The sequence below is a fragment of the Mus caroli genome, chromosome 19 (assembly GCF_900094665.2).
Source record: "Mus caroli chromosome 19, CAROLI_EIJ_v1.1, whole genome shotgun sequence".
Lineage (NCBI taxonomy): Eukaryota > Metazoa > Chordata > Mammalia > Rodentia > Muridae > Mus > Mus caroli.
In genome coordinates, this window is record NC_034588.1 from 53,745,351 (window position 1) to 53,760,294 (window position 14,944).

Below are 14,944 nucleotides of genomic sequence, written 5' to 3' on the forward strand. Positions count from 1 at the left end.
AGCGTCTGCTGAATTAACTACGTTTCCATCTCTCTAGTCACCTTTAAGTCATATTGTCACACATGCTAAACTTCCTCTCTCCAGAAGCCCAACCCCTAGCTGACAAGATATTGGCAGTTTAAGACAACTGGGGAAGGAAGACTCTTTTATGGAGGGATGTGGCTACTGGAGAGTTGCCTGTATTCCGGCATGCTTATGGGAAATACTAGCTGTACTTGGTAGGTTAAAATAACGATAAGTAATTTTAAAAGAAGAAAACATGAGGCATTGAGGAAGATGAATTAGAAGGCTCTGGTGGGTGTTGCAGGATAAGAATGAGAGGTGGGTGAGACCAAGAACATGGTAGTAGACATGCATAAAATTCTCAAAAAAGAAATTTAAGAAGCACCGAGATAGAAAACTTTAATCTTAAAGAGAACAAAATCACCAAAGTCATCTGCCTCTTGTACAGGACGGGCCACAAACTGTTGTCCTTACTCTCCACGTCAGACCTGCAGAGCCTTCACTCTCTACCAATGCAGATGCACCGGTAAAGAAGGACAGCTGAGGGCTGGTGAGATGGCTCAGTGGGTAAGAGCACCCGACTGCTCTTCCGAAGGTCAGGAGTTCAAATCCCAGCAACCACATGGCAGCTCACAACCATCCGCAAGGAGATCTGACTCCCTCTTCTGGAGTGTCTGAAGACAGCTACAGTGTACTTACATATAATAAATAAATAAATAAATCTTTAAAAAAAAAAAAAAGAAGGACAGCTGATAGTGCTCCCGCAGTGACAGCTATTCCCAGCGGTGACACAACCTGAAACCCAGCAAGGAACCAGAGCCCAGCACCTGCTTTGTTCCACAAAGGTCCCGAGTTTACCTGAAAACTCAGGATCATAGCAAATGTCACTGTGGCTCCACGAAAACCTGCTCTTGGAATCCGTTAGAGGTTGCGCTTGGGCACGATAAGGAGGCTGCCGCGCTGTTTATTAATAGATCAGGTAACATCTCAGAGGCTGGTGGGATTAGATTAACTGTCTTCCCAAGCACGTTCCTGGCTGGATCCCACCCACTCGGAACAATTCTGTAATGAACAGCTCCTGATAGGCAAGTACCACCTCTTGAGAGGGGGCACCACAAGGAGATCTTGAACTTGGACAAAAACTCTGACAGGTCTCAGGAGGCCTGCTTATGTTCTGAGCCTAGGCAGAAGCACCGCACAGACCACTCAGACCGTGTGTTCTGGCTTTAACCACCCATCAGACCGAAAAGACTCGGAGACTGCCTTACCCTGCACAGATCATTCTTAAGCCTTCTAATCAGACCCTACTGTCTGGTCATAGTTTGTCCTGATAAATTCCAGACATATGAGCCATTAACCTTCATTAAGAAATACAATGTCAGCCAGGTCTGATGGCACAGGTCCATAGTTCCAGTTGTTTCAGAGCTGAGGTAGAAGAATTGTTAAGTTCGGAGCAAGCCTGGGCAACTTGGTGAGACACTGTCTCAAAATATAAAGTAAAGAATATAAAGCAGAGGAGGGGTTCAGGGAATCGCTCAGCGGCAGGGCGTTTGTCTGGCATGCACAGTAGTCGTACTCCACGTCATATGGCACACACATGTGTGCACTCACATTTTTATGGTACTTCTATGTCCCTAACACATTAGTTTACATGAATGCTGTGGTGTCTAAGCAGATAATGTTTTGTCCTTACCCAGGGGCATGAAAAGCCAGGAACGAGATGCCTGCTGTCACAGGCTGGTATGGGGAGGACAACTCCGCACCCTGTCACACTTGTCCGCCTTTTCCCTTTGGCAAAATTCCACTCGAGCTCTCAGACCCAGCTCGGGCTGCACTAATGCCCGCCCCATTCCTCCAACCATAGTTTGATACACATATCTCCTTACTGTAGCACTGAACACATGGTACTGAAATGACTGTTTTCCAGTCTGCCTCACTGATAGGCCAGGAACCTGAGCTAGTGAGCCTCGGGTGCCCAGCCCTGGGCATGCGCAGAGCAGCACAGCAGCCTCGTGACGACTTACTTGTTTCTTCCTGGCCAAGAGTCTCATGAGGAAGAGAAATTGACAGTAGAAAATGCTGAAATGTGCCAGAGACACAGAGGCTCAAGATTGCTGCATCAAAATGAGCAAGGGGCAGAATATAGCTCTGGGTACGAGGATGGATGGGCAAATCCCTATTAAAAAAAAACTCGCAGGCTATTTGTAACCCTGGAAATCTGTAACTTTGCAGAAATCTGGGGTCTAGGGAGAGGGAATATAGGGCAGGTACCTTTTAATGGCTGAAATGGTAAATTAAAAACACGCTGGCTGGGAGGAGCAATCATGGGAGGAGTTACGTTGGGAGGGGCAAGCATGGGAGGAGTTACGTTGGGAGGGGCAAGCATGGGAGGAGTTACACTGGGGCCACGCCCAGCCAGTATGAAAGGAAAGATCCCAATCTGGGGTGAGCAGACATTTATTCACATTCCCTGGGATGGTGTCACACAACATGCCATGTTCTGACTCTTCAGTGACTGGGAAAATGCCAAATACACTGAGAGTAAGATATTACCCCATCCTCAAGCCCGATGAGGCTGCTGTGGAGTACTGAGAACCTGTTTACACTGCGGGTAAGATTAACCCATGCAAGTACTTCGGAGGGCAAACTGTGAATAGTTGCTGAAAGGGAAGACCTTCAACCCAAAGCCCCAGTAGTTCCTGTTGGTCCATTCACTTTGCATGTGGGTCCAGGGTTGCCCTTTCAGGATTGGGGGAGTGGGGGACACAACACAGGTAAGACTGTTCAGTGAATCACAGAGATTAAAAAAAAAAAATGGAGTGACCGTGCCTCTAAATATCCATCAACACCAGGAACAGTCGAAACTAACACAAGTCAGCAGGAAAAAAAAGAGAACCTGGGCTCAGCAGCGTCCTTATAATCCCAGCAACTCGGGAGGCTGAAGCCAGAGGATCTCTGGCACCTGGGGGTTTGGAGCCAGCCTGGAAGGCAGAAATGAGAAGGCCCACTTCTTAAGAAAGGAGGGAGGAGTACAGAGGAATGGACTATAAGAAACAGGTACGAACAGGTTTCAATCTCTAAGTCAGGGGAGGAAGCGGGGGGGGGGGGGGCGGAGGAGGAAAGCTATGTGCTCTCAGAGGAATAGAACCACTCTGACCATCGACTTACAGGGTTTGCTGATCGGCACACAAATGGAGACGGTCTGAAAACAAGGCAGCAGTAATACCAAAGGCAAGACGGTAATTACTTCTGGAGACAAGAGACTGTGGGTTTGTGGGAGGGTCCTGTTAAGTCATCCAACCATATTCACGTTTAAAGTGCCAAGCAAGTGTGGCAAAGGTGTAGAATCCTATGCAGCGAGGTGCCCACCCCACCTTTCCTACTGTTCTCCTGGGTATTCCGAGCACTTTAAGGTGTTCGTGAGGTTGCTCTTTCCCAGCTGGGCCCAGGAGGAGTCAGTGTCTAACGCAGTCATTCAGCTTGCCTCCTCTGCTGCGTACACAGGCACCCTCCCAGCTACTGAACGGAACAGTAACATGGTTCCTGCTCAACACCTTTCAGGTTGGGCTGCTGTTCCTCTGTACTCTTGTCTGCGGAGGAAACTGAGGCTTAGAGAAAATCCGCACCGAGGTATCTCAATGAGCGAATTGCTGCGTTTTATAAAAATGTAAGAGCCAGGAATATATTTGGTAGAGGGCGGTATGGGGAGAGAAGGGGGAGGGGGATGGGGAGAGAAAGGACAGAGAGGGTAAAAGTAGGAGAGAGTAAGAGATTAAGAGAGTGAGGAAGGGGGAAAGCAGCCCCTTTTATAGTGAGTCAGGCAGTACCTGGCTGTTGCCAGGTAACGGTGGGGCGGAGCCTAGAAGGAATGCTAACAGGAATGGCAGGGCAACGCGTGACTCCAGGCTGATTCCAAAAGTACCTGCTTTCTGTCCTTAAGCCGCAAGTACACCGGATTCCCAGCTGGCCCAGACTGCCACCTTGGCTTCAGAGCTGACACCATCAAACTCTGGGACATCCGAGGAAGCACAGACCCTTAGAAAATACTAAAGGCTTCTGTTCCACATGACTGGAGCGAAATAAAAATACGCCCTGAGGATCAAATGTTGACAGCTGATTCCTAAATTGAAAGTAACCACTGAGTGAGTGAGTGTTTAAGACCTGGACTGTGAATCCTGTTAACTGCCTTCAGGACACGGGGTGTAAGAAACCGCGGAACTCAGCTATGGAATGGCGGTAACCCCAGGGTGTTTCTTAAAACCCGTCCAAGAAAATGAGACTGTGACTCTGTTATGGGGACCAGGCAGGAGGCAGCATTTTGACATAACCTCCTTCTGACTACTTTGCCCTCTGGTCAGCTGTTCAGCCCATTAGATTAATTATTAGTGAAGCTACGAGCCAGCTGAAGAGTCACAGTTTCCTGGCTCTTCCAGCTACTTCTCTGGAATATACGGGCTATGAGAACAGAAGTAGCGTGTCACTAAACCCTCACCTCATCCGAGCGAAACATCCCATCTCGGTAGTTTTCCATCCTTTGTCCAAAAAAAAAAAAAAAAAAAAAAATTGCTCTACTGTTTATATAGCAAGGGACGTTTCTTTTCTAAATTAACGTGTACTCAAGGAATGTGTTCCTTGAAGGGAGCTGGGGACGATAAACAGTTGCCTCCTATACTGAGCACCAGTTCCACCTCCAGATGAGCTGCTAAGCTTTGATCAGTCACTGCAGTGTTCCGAGGCCTAAGCGCATCCCAGATGGGTTATGTAACTGAGCCATAAATTAAACAAACGCAGGCTAAACTTATATAAATGCACAGGACATGTATGAGTCTCTGCAGTTACACTCTAGCCTGATTCCTAAGTAAACCCCATATCTTCACACACAGTTCATCCTCCCCTCCCTCTCCGCGACTGAACGCCACACCCAGCCCACCCTTCAATCCTGTTAGTATTTCAAGAATCTTTGGTAGAATTTACTGTGTGCACAAAGTTGTGAGACCTTAATTAATATATAATCCCCAAACATGGCTACTGCCCCTAAAAGACAGTTTGTATTGATTAGCAAGAAATATCTATATTTCACTCCCTGGTCTCCCTCTTGTAGATTCTGTTTTTCTTTTTTTTCCTAGACATAGAATTGTAAAGCATGTGACATTAGTTTCCAGTTTCTTTCACCAAACAAACTCTACCCCTATTACAGCATGCATTGAGACTCCCTTATTTTTAGTGATAAGTATTATATACATATATGTATATATATATAATACATTATATTATCTATATATCTCAATATATTATTTATGTATCTACTCATCCTTTTATGAATTCTGAGTTATTTCAAGCATTTTTGCTATTATGAATAATGCTTCCATAAATATTTATACACAAATTGTGTGTTTGCGTGCACAGATAACACACGTGTGCAGGCATGCACGTGTAGAGGCCATTGCTAATGTTCCTGCCTGCTGGATACTTTACTAGTTCATTTTTAGACAGTCTCATACTGCTCTGAAGCTCACCAAGGACGTGGGTAAGTCTGGCTGCACAGTGGGCCCTGGGGAATTGTTTACCCTGGCTTCCCCAGCACCAAACTTCTTGTTTTTAATTTGGGGTGGGGGTGGGGGGCAAAGTCAGGTCCTCAGGAAAAAAAAGGTGTGTTCATTTTTCTTGGTTTTATAGTTTGAAGTAAAATTGCTAAGTCATATGGCAAACTGATACTTAATGTTTTGAGGGTTCACTCCCAACTTTATTTTTTGAGACAAGATGTCTTACTGATCCTAGAGCTTACTGATCTGTCTATACTGTCTGGATAGTGAGCAGGGACCTCCATGCCTGTCCCTCTTCCCTGCAGTGCTGGGATTGAAGGAGTGCACCCCCACACCTGGTTTTTGTTTGTTTGTTTCCACAGGCGCTTGGGATCTGATCTCAGGTCTTTGCGCTCAAGCAGCAAGCGGTTTATGAACCACCCGAGTCCTCCACAGCTCCCAGTGAAACCTAGTTTAACATTCATCTCCTTCAGTGTATATTATTGCATTCATTTAGTATGAATGTAATAATAAAGACTATGCTAGAACCACTGGTTGTGTGATATGACTCCTGAAAGCCAACAGGATCACATGGCATAGGGCCATGAATGTGAACTTACAGAATCCGGACATTTCTGTGTGAACAAAATCATTTAGCAGCACTCTGGGCAAGGGACAGGCACTATTTTAGTGATAAGTTGGCATGAGTGGGTGGCGTGAGTTGGGCACTGAGGGTAATCAGGCTACCATGAGAGAACAGAGAGGTGGAGCCCTGATTAAGGCTGCAGGGAAGACGGAGAGAATTCTGAACCTTCCAAATTGGCTAGAAACATAAAACAGGTTTTTCAAAAGCATGTCCATCAGGGCAGAAATACTGTAACTCAAAGCTCACTTGGTTCCATGGCCTCTCACTCAGCCAGTAAAATGCTGTACCACAGGCGAAAACTGTGCCCTTTGAAGATCTAAAGTCTAGTCTCTGGAATTAATTTAATCAGCCATACTCAACAATGTAAGAGTCAGACCTCTTGTAGCACGCTGGGCCGAAGTTATTTATTTATGTTGTGAGCTGGAACCTGCTGAGAGGAATTCTTAGAGAAGTCACACCCCATTTTCTTCAGCACCTGAGGAACAGAAGCGGTGTCTGGGAAAACTGATTTACAACATTCAAATTCAGTCACTTTATATTTAGATAAAGGACGCATCTGTTCCAATAACTAGCAAACTCCGTACCGCTGCCAAGTCCAACCATGTCAGAAACAAGCCTGCCCAAAACCGGTTCCTTCTGGTGGGACGTCTTGGTCTTCAGCATCTTGTCATTTGCATCTTTGCCAACAGCGCCTGTCTCAGGTTCTTGCAGCTTCCTGGGGTCTTGATGTTGCCCACAGTACTCTCTCTCAAGCTCTCAGGCTCAAGTGATCTTCCTACCTCTGCCTCCCGAGTTCTGGGACTAAAGACATTTGCCACCGTGCCTGGCTTAGGACCATGTTACTTTAGCAACTAGATTTAAGGTACCCTGCCACACACAGTTCACTGTCTGCCTCTTGCTCCCAGACTTATTCACCCTGGGTCTGGTTCTCCATCAAATGCACCATTTAGATGACAGTATCACATTGCTCAGAAATACTCCAAATGCTTTCTGTTTACCCAAGTCCAAACTCCAGCACTTCACACCCAGAGCTCCACACCCAGCCTTCCACATCACAGTCCCACACAGCTTTCCAAGGCCTGTGAGAGTGGATCAGTCCCCCTACATCTTCATTCTGATTCAAACTGGGGTTCCATCTTTTCAACCCATATTCTGTCCCCTTCCTCCTCCTCTTCTAGTAGACTTGCTTCCTAACTCACTGCTTCCCAAATCCTGTCAGGCCATTGAGGTCCCACTCGGCTGTCTGTGAAAAGAATCCTTCCTGGTCCACTGGGCTCCTGCTGATGTTATGGGCTTGCCTGCAGGGCATTCATGCCAGAAGGTTGGCAATAGACTACTGCTTACTGGATTTTTCCATAGAAAAGCTGAGCCTGGTAACTACAAGACACGTTTCCTGAGGGTAAACTTTGGCACGTCTCTCACTGGGCCTACCATAGCACCTTCCAGCTGGTAAAAATGTAGCAAACACCTAATAATTAAATAAACATTCTAAAAAGGTTTAGAAGGCCTTTGGCAGCAATAGTTTCTTTCAAAAGTTTTCTTTCATTGTGTGTGTATGTGCATGTGTGTGCGAATGTGCTGTGTGTGCGTGTGTGTGTGTGTGTGTGTGTGTGTGTGTGTGTGTGTGTGTGTGTATGTATGTGTGTACACCATAGCATATGTGAAGAAGTCATAGAACTCCTGTGAGTCTGTTCTCTCTGCCTATCATGCCTGTCTGGGGGATTAAACTCAGGTTATCCGGCTTGGTAGCAAGCTTTTGTTTTTTCCTACTGAGCTATCTCATTGTCCCAGGAATAGTGTCTGAGTGAACACACTAGCTATACTGGTTTCATAGAAGACTTAAAGCTGCTTGAAACCCCACACAGAGCACATAGCAAGCTAGCGTGTGGCACATATACAAAATGAGTTCTGGGTTATTCAAATATGTACAGTCATACTGAATAGCCCAGAAGCCCTGACCCCAAGAGCATCCCCACGAACCATGCTGCTCAAATCCCTATTACTTAGTGAACTTGTACCTGGTGGAGAGAAATGACAAGCAGAGAAGTAGATGCACTATATTTGGAACAACATCAACCTGTCTCAGGATAAACTATTTCTTTGGGTAGCTGTGATGCCAACAGAGTGCTAAGCTTTTTGTTTTTAAGCATAGGTCAGTAACAAGAAGATAGTCCCACTTTTAATCTGTATCAAGGGCTTGGAAGACAACTGGAAACCCTCAGTTTGGAGCTTCCATTGATAACCATGCAGGTCTTACAATTAAAAGTGTTCAGGCACGGAGGCACATAGCAGTGATTACAAATTCTGGAGGCAGAGGCAGTAGGCCTGAGGACTGATGCTTCCTAGACCTGCAAGTTCAAGACCTGCCTGGTCTATCTAGTGAATTAGAAGCTACAGCTGCATGGTGAGACCTTCTCTCCAAATAACCAAACAAATGACACGTTGAGGTAAAGGAGCTGCTGTGGTCACATTGGTGCCACACTGCCAAGCCAGAACACTACGAGCCAAGGGTAATTACAGTTCTATGCATATGCCTCAGACTCAAGAATGCCAGTGAAGGAAGATGCTTGGCCCTCCTCACCAATTTCACCCTTATTACCATTCACGGGGCTGTGTTCTTTCTAAATCTGCCCATGAGGTCGCATCTTTATATAATGTGCTTCGAAAGAGCTGGAGTTTCAGCAGACAGAAGCTTGACAGGTGGTAGATAGAGTTTTTCTAGAACCATTTACATGACCTTAAGTGCCCCACCCCAGGAACCAGAATGTACTGGGTTTGAAGTCCACTATTCCATCATCTGTCATCTGTGAAAAAGAGCCTGGCCCTTGGGTAGGATTATTGCTAGCATTAAAGCAAAGACATCATAAATAAGGTTGTAATAAGTGGTCTCAGTGACTTAATCCTCATTGTAATTCAAGGGTTGATTACCAAGCCAAGCCAAACAGAAACAAACAGACCAGTAAGTGTGTTGACTGCCAGGGTTGTATATTAAAAAGTAACAGCCCTGAGCTACAATTTCAGCTCCTGCTTTAGAAGTAATAAAACCAATGATCACACATATTTATTAATCATAACTCACAATAACAAAGTAGGCGTGTGTGCCGGGAAAAAACACAAAAGGCCCATCAGCAACAGCTATCAAAACACAAGTTCAAAGACAACACTGAGATCAGCTGTAAACATGACAGGGTGGTCTAAAATATCAATGCCCTTAGATGTAGTAACCACCCACCATCGAGACAGGGGTTCCAGCTCTGTGTCTTCACACACCAGAGTAAAAGCCAGGGAGGTTAAAGCAGATGCATCTGAAATAGTTTCAAGTATGTGTTCCTGGAGACAGGAGCAACTCTGGAAGGAAGGAAGGTGGTGCCCTGGCATGCCCCAGATCCATCTGTGGGAGTGTGGCAGCTAGTACCGGCAAGAATTAAAAAGAGGCAGCAAACAGACAAGTCTTAAAAGAAATGGGAAGAATCTCTTCTTGATTTGTTATCTTAGTCAGGGACACTATTGTCGTGATGAATAGAACACCGTGACAAAGAGCAGCCCGGGGAGGGAAGGGTTAATTCAGCTTACACTTCCACAGACATCATCTATCACTGAAGGAAGTCAGGACAAGATCTCAGGCACCACAGCAGGGACCTGAAGGAAGCAGCTGATGTGGAGGTTGGAGTGAGTGCTGCTTACGGGCTTGCTCCTCATGGCTTGTTCAGCCTGCTTTCTTATAGAACCCAGGACTACCTGCCCAGGGATGGCCCCACCCACACCAGACTGGCCCTCCCTCATCAGTCACTAATTAAGACAATGTTCTTGTGGGCAGTGGTGGAACACAACTTTAATCCCTGCACTCAGAAGGCAGGGGAAGGCAGATGAGTTCAAGGCCAGCTTAGTCTACCGAGAGAGTTCTAGGACAGCCAAAGGGTACACAAATAAATTCTGTCTTGAATCCCGACCCTGGGATGTGGGGGCAAGAAAAGAAAGAAAGAAAGAAAGAAAGAAAGAAAGAAAGAAAGAAAGAAAGAAAGAAAGAAAGAAAGAAAGAAAATGTCTTACTGTCAGATCTTATGGAGGCATTTTTTTTCAATTGATACTTTTCTTTCAGATTGGCTCTAGCTTGTTTCAAATTGACACAAAATTAGCCAGCACACCAGCAAGGTGAACTCAGATTCTTTTCTGTTTTGTTTTTTGTTTTTCTTTTCTTTTCTCTTTTCCTTACATACTCCCTTTCTTTCTTCCTCTCTTTCTTTCTTTGTTGAATGTGTGTGTGTGTGTCTGTCTGTTTGCCTGTGTGTCTGTGTTACAGTTCTGGGTATGTATGTGTGTGTGCACAACATGTGTTCCTATACACACACACTCGCATGAGCTTCCATACACACGGACACCTACCCACACGATACCCACCCACATGTGTGTGCCTGTTTGCATGTGTATGGGGACACATGCAGGAGTGAGTGCAGGTAGATACATGTGTGTGCATGTATGTGGAGGGCATATGTTGGTGTCAGATGTCTTCCCCACTATTCCCCACCGTATGCATTGAACATCTCTCTCTGAAGCTTGTAGATGCAGCTAGCCTCACTAGTCCACTTACTCCAGGGTGAGGAACCAAGAGACTAAAGATAGAATTCAAGGCCAGATGGGGAGGGGTCTCTAAAACGATTGGTCCACAACAGACAAAACACAGAGAGATGTAAATGACTGGGGTCTCAGTGGACAGTGGGTAAAAGAAATTGTTTCACACTTGTACAGTCACACAGTAGAACGGAATTTCACAAACATTAGTTCAGACTTTACCATCTAAATGCCCTGATAGTGCTGAGGCTTATTCAAGACCTAGAGGGACAGACAGCCAGTTTTAGAAATTCCAACATCCATCTTCTCTTTACAGCCTGTGGTGTGTGGAGTTGGTAGATGAAGAAGTGAGTTAGAAGCGAGATAGGGAGAAGCTATACAGCACCAGACTAAATCTTTATCTTTCAAAGACAGGACTCTCGAGCTGGTTAGTGAAGACAGGTAATGTCGCCTTTCTGGGGTTACTTTCTAGGCCAGTGGCTCTCAGACTTCCCAAGGCTGTAACCCTTTAATACTGTTTCTCAGGCCATGCTGACCCCCAACCATAGGATTGTTTATGTTGCTACTTCATAGCTATAACTTTACTACTGTCATTAATTGTAGTGTAAATATCTATGTTTTCATATGGTCTTAGGTGACCCCCGTGAAAGGGTCCTTTAGCCCCCAAAAGGGTTGGGACTCAGGCTGAAGACTGTTGTTCTTGGCAAACACCGTTATTTCAAAATATTACTTCTGGCTTTTGAACAACCTGACTTAGTGCTGGTTGAGTGGTTGTTGTTGTTGATTGTATGTTTTTTATTTTGGGTTTATTTGTTTATTTATTTATTTATTTACTTATTGTATCATAGAGGCCCACAGATTTAACATACCTTACTGATTTCCTGAATCACAGAAGCAAGAAAACAAAATCGTTTCACGGAAAATGAGCATGCTAAAAACACTTTTTTTTCTTCCATCTGAAACGTAAACTCATTAGAAATGGCAATTCCCACACTTCAATCCAGATGGCTAAACGCCAACCTGATTGGCATTCAAGTAATGCTAAGCCCTTGTTTCAATGTTAGGAAATAAACTAAATACCGCAAGGCTTAAGGACGCTCAGCTCAGCTCTAGGACATATTTCTATTAGAAAAATAAATAAAAAGGAGCAACAGACGCCCTGCTTGTGAGCATGACAGGTACAGCCCCTACTTTCAGCTGGAATCATGAAACCATTTCTTTAATAGAAAACCTTTTTGCACTATTTTTTCTTATTTTGGACATAAAACACATAGTTCTAAGGTACAGAGGGCTCCGCAAAATGGTAACAATCCTTCCAGGGTGCTGTGGAAACTTGGGTCTGACAGCCGAGCAGTGATCACGCATGGCATGTGTGAGTCCTAACTTGGTCTGAAATGCTGGCATGTGCCTGAATATTTTAATAGTGTCCACTCATTAATCATCAGTAAGAAGTACTTTCAAAAATAGAAATGTTAAGCTGTTTACGCATGAAGCTTTATAGTGTATAGAAAGTGGGAGCAGGCACCAAAGTGGACAGAGGTCTCAGCAGAGGTGTGCCACGCTCCCTTGGGGACTCTCTTTTATTATTTTGTTTGGTGTTGTGTGGAAATCATCCGGGGAGATATCCACCACTTCCCTGGGAAGTCTTTGTTACTCTACCCAAGAGGAAATCTGGGCATTATTAAATTCTGACTCCTACACATCCTCCCTGGGGACTTGTTAAAAGGGAAAATTGTGAGTATGGAAAAGAAGTGTCTGAAGCCTTAAGTTCGTGTTCACAGGAAGGTTGGCACTCTACCAGACAGACACCATGGCAGTGGACTTCTAGCTACAGGAACTTGGATAGTGTGTGTGCTATATTGACAGAGACTAACTATACTTATACAGCAATCGGGAAAATACAGAGGCCATCCTTTATGACGAGAAAAGGCTCTGGGTTTTAGTGGTGGTCATAAATAAATGGGGTCAGTGCAGTGGTCTGCTACTTGAAGGCCGTGCTGACAGATGCTGGTGTATTCTACCAGACAGCACCATGTTAGGTGTGATTTTAACCCTTGAAAGTGTGTACCAAAGAGCACAAGGCTGACCATCAGAACACCTGCCAAAAGTGGAAAGAACTATGTGCACTTTTAGAAGAAAGGTCTGTCTTTTAAGGGAAAGGAACTCTCCCTTTGCCTCCTCTTCCCATGCTCCCAAATGATACAGCTCACAACATGAATTTCACCAGCGCCTGGTTCCCTTCTTAGCCATAAGCCATGTGTTCAAAGAATGCCTGATGTTCCATACCCTACAGACAGGTATCCATGCATGTCTATTACAAAGATTCATCTCTGCCCAGCAGTGGTGGCACATGCCTTTAAGCTCAGAATTCAGCTGGCAGAGGCACATAGATCTCTGAGTTCAAGGCCAGCCTGGTCTACAGAGCGGCTAAGCCAGTCAAAGCTACACAGAGAAACCCTGTCTCAACAAAACAAACACACACACACACACACACACACACACACACACACACACACACTGGTTTCTTAATTAGGCACTGGAACAATCGATAGGAACAGGGATAACCATGATGATGAGCTGTCAGAAAGTTACCTGTGTGGCTGCTCTCTCTCTCTCTCTCTCTCTCTCTCTCTCTCTCTCTCTCAAAAATGTTCCACTGTGTGCTCACCTTTACATCCAAAAGGACACCTTCCTGGCTCGGCTTTGGTATATCTGAATTGGCCACAAAATGGACATTCTGTGTTTTGAGACCATTATTAAGGAAAACAAGGATTCCATGAACACAAACAGTGCCATCGCCTAAGAAGCACCCAATTCATAAATACAGCCACCGGACGAGTAACAGGAACGTAGCATGGTCAGGGCAGACGTGCTGGACAAAGAGAAGAATCTCATCCCAGGTGGTGACGGCTACTGAGAAAGGCTCACAGTTCAAAACTCGGGAACCGTTTAATTCTAGACTTTTCTATTTACTATCTTGAATTGATAGTGACTGCAGAAAAAGAGATCATGGAGAGAGGGGGCCATTGTATAAGAAGGGTCAGACTCTTGACTGAAGAGCTACATTTTAAAACAATGTTTCAGTTTGAATAATAAGGCTTTCTTCATTGTTTCCTGCAAATGACACAGATTGTTCTAAATTAAAATCTAGAGCTGATGAGGACAGTATTACCAGATGCTAGGGGGAAGTCCAAAAAGGTAAACAACAACAACAACTTCCAGGGAATCACAGTGGGAACTGCCTTTAAATGCTGGCACATCTGTCACTGGAACACTATCCAGTTGTGAAATGGATCCGGTCAGTTTTGTAGATGTGGAAACTTATTTATGGATTAACATAACAAAATGTAAGTACAATCTAATTGCAGGTTTATCAGGTATCAATTACTTACTACCTCTGAACTCTATATTTAACAAAGGGTTTTAGGGTTACAATCAGGATATCTACTCTTAATTTTTATACATTTTCATGATTTGGGCAGAATGCTATCTTTAAATATTTGTTAAGCTGACTTTCTTTTAAGTATGAATGTTCTACCATAAATAAAAATATGTAAAACAAAGCCCATGAGTATTCATTGAAGGTTCCTGAGTATGTGTGAGTGTATTTGTATACATGTGTGTGTATACATTTGTGTGTGCACATTGGTATGTGTGCTCACACATGCACAAATTGGTTAGTGCTAGGGATTAAACTCTAGGGCTTCGTGCATGCCAGGTAAGCCCTGGATATTTTTAATCACTGGGTTTCTTTCATTTAAATATTATAAACCATTGGTTGACTGGAAATGCTAAGATATCTCTAAGGACTACATGCTAAAAGCCTTCTTTGGAAACACTTATCTACCCCCAAATGAGGTGAGATTTGATTGATCTGTATGCTCCTTTATTGATTATTTACTTCCAACCATTTTCAAGCAAGACAATGGCACAGTCGCTGTGATAGATAATTTTAATTGTCACACCGAAGCAATCTAGAATCATCGGAAGAGAGAGGCTTCATTGTCTGGGCATATCTATAGGGGACCATCTTGATCACATTAATAAAGTTGGAAAGACCTGCCCACTGTGGGTGGCAGCATTCCCTAAGTTTGTGTCCTAGATGTATAAACATAGAGGAGGCTAAACACACACACACACACACACACAGAGAGAGAGAGAGAGAGAGAGAGAGAGACAGAGACAGAGACAGAGACAGAGACAG

General features: G+C 44.5%; 1 protein-coding gene and 1 long non-coding RNA gene across 3 annotated transcripts in view; one reads left to right on the forward strand and one right to left on the reverse strand.

The window, feature by feature from the left end:
• Ablim1 (actin binding LIM protein 1) overlaps positions 1-14,944 on the reverse strand; it is a 281,810-nt gene that overhangs the window by 237,453 nt on the left and 29,413 nt on the right. The gene's annotated exons all lie outside the window — the stretch shown is intronic.
• On the forward strand, positions 2,952-6,318 carry LOC110285911. Of its 2 annotated transcripts, none has more exons than XR_003835576.1 (6): positions 2,952-3,060; positions 3,174-3,242; positions 3,565-3,670; positions 3,944-4,149; positions 5,410-5,530; positions 5,909-6,318. It is a non-coding gene; the product is annotated as an uncharacterized LOC110285911 (long non-coding RNA). The 2 variants fall into 2 exon arrangements; XR_003835575.1 differs by having other exon boundaries at positions 3,944-4,145.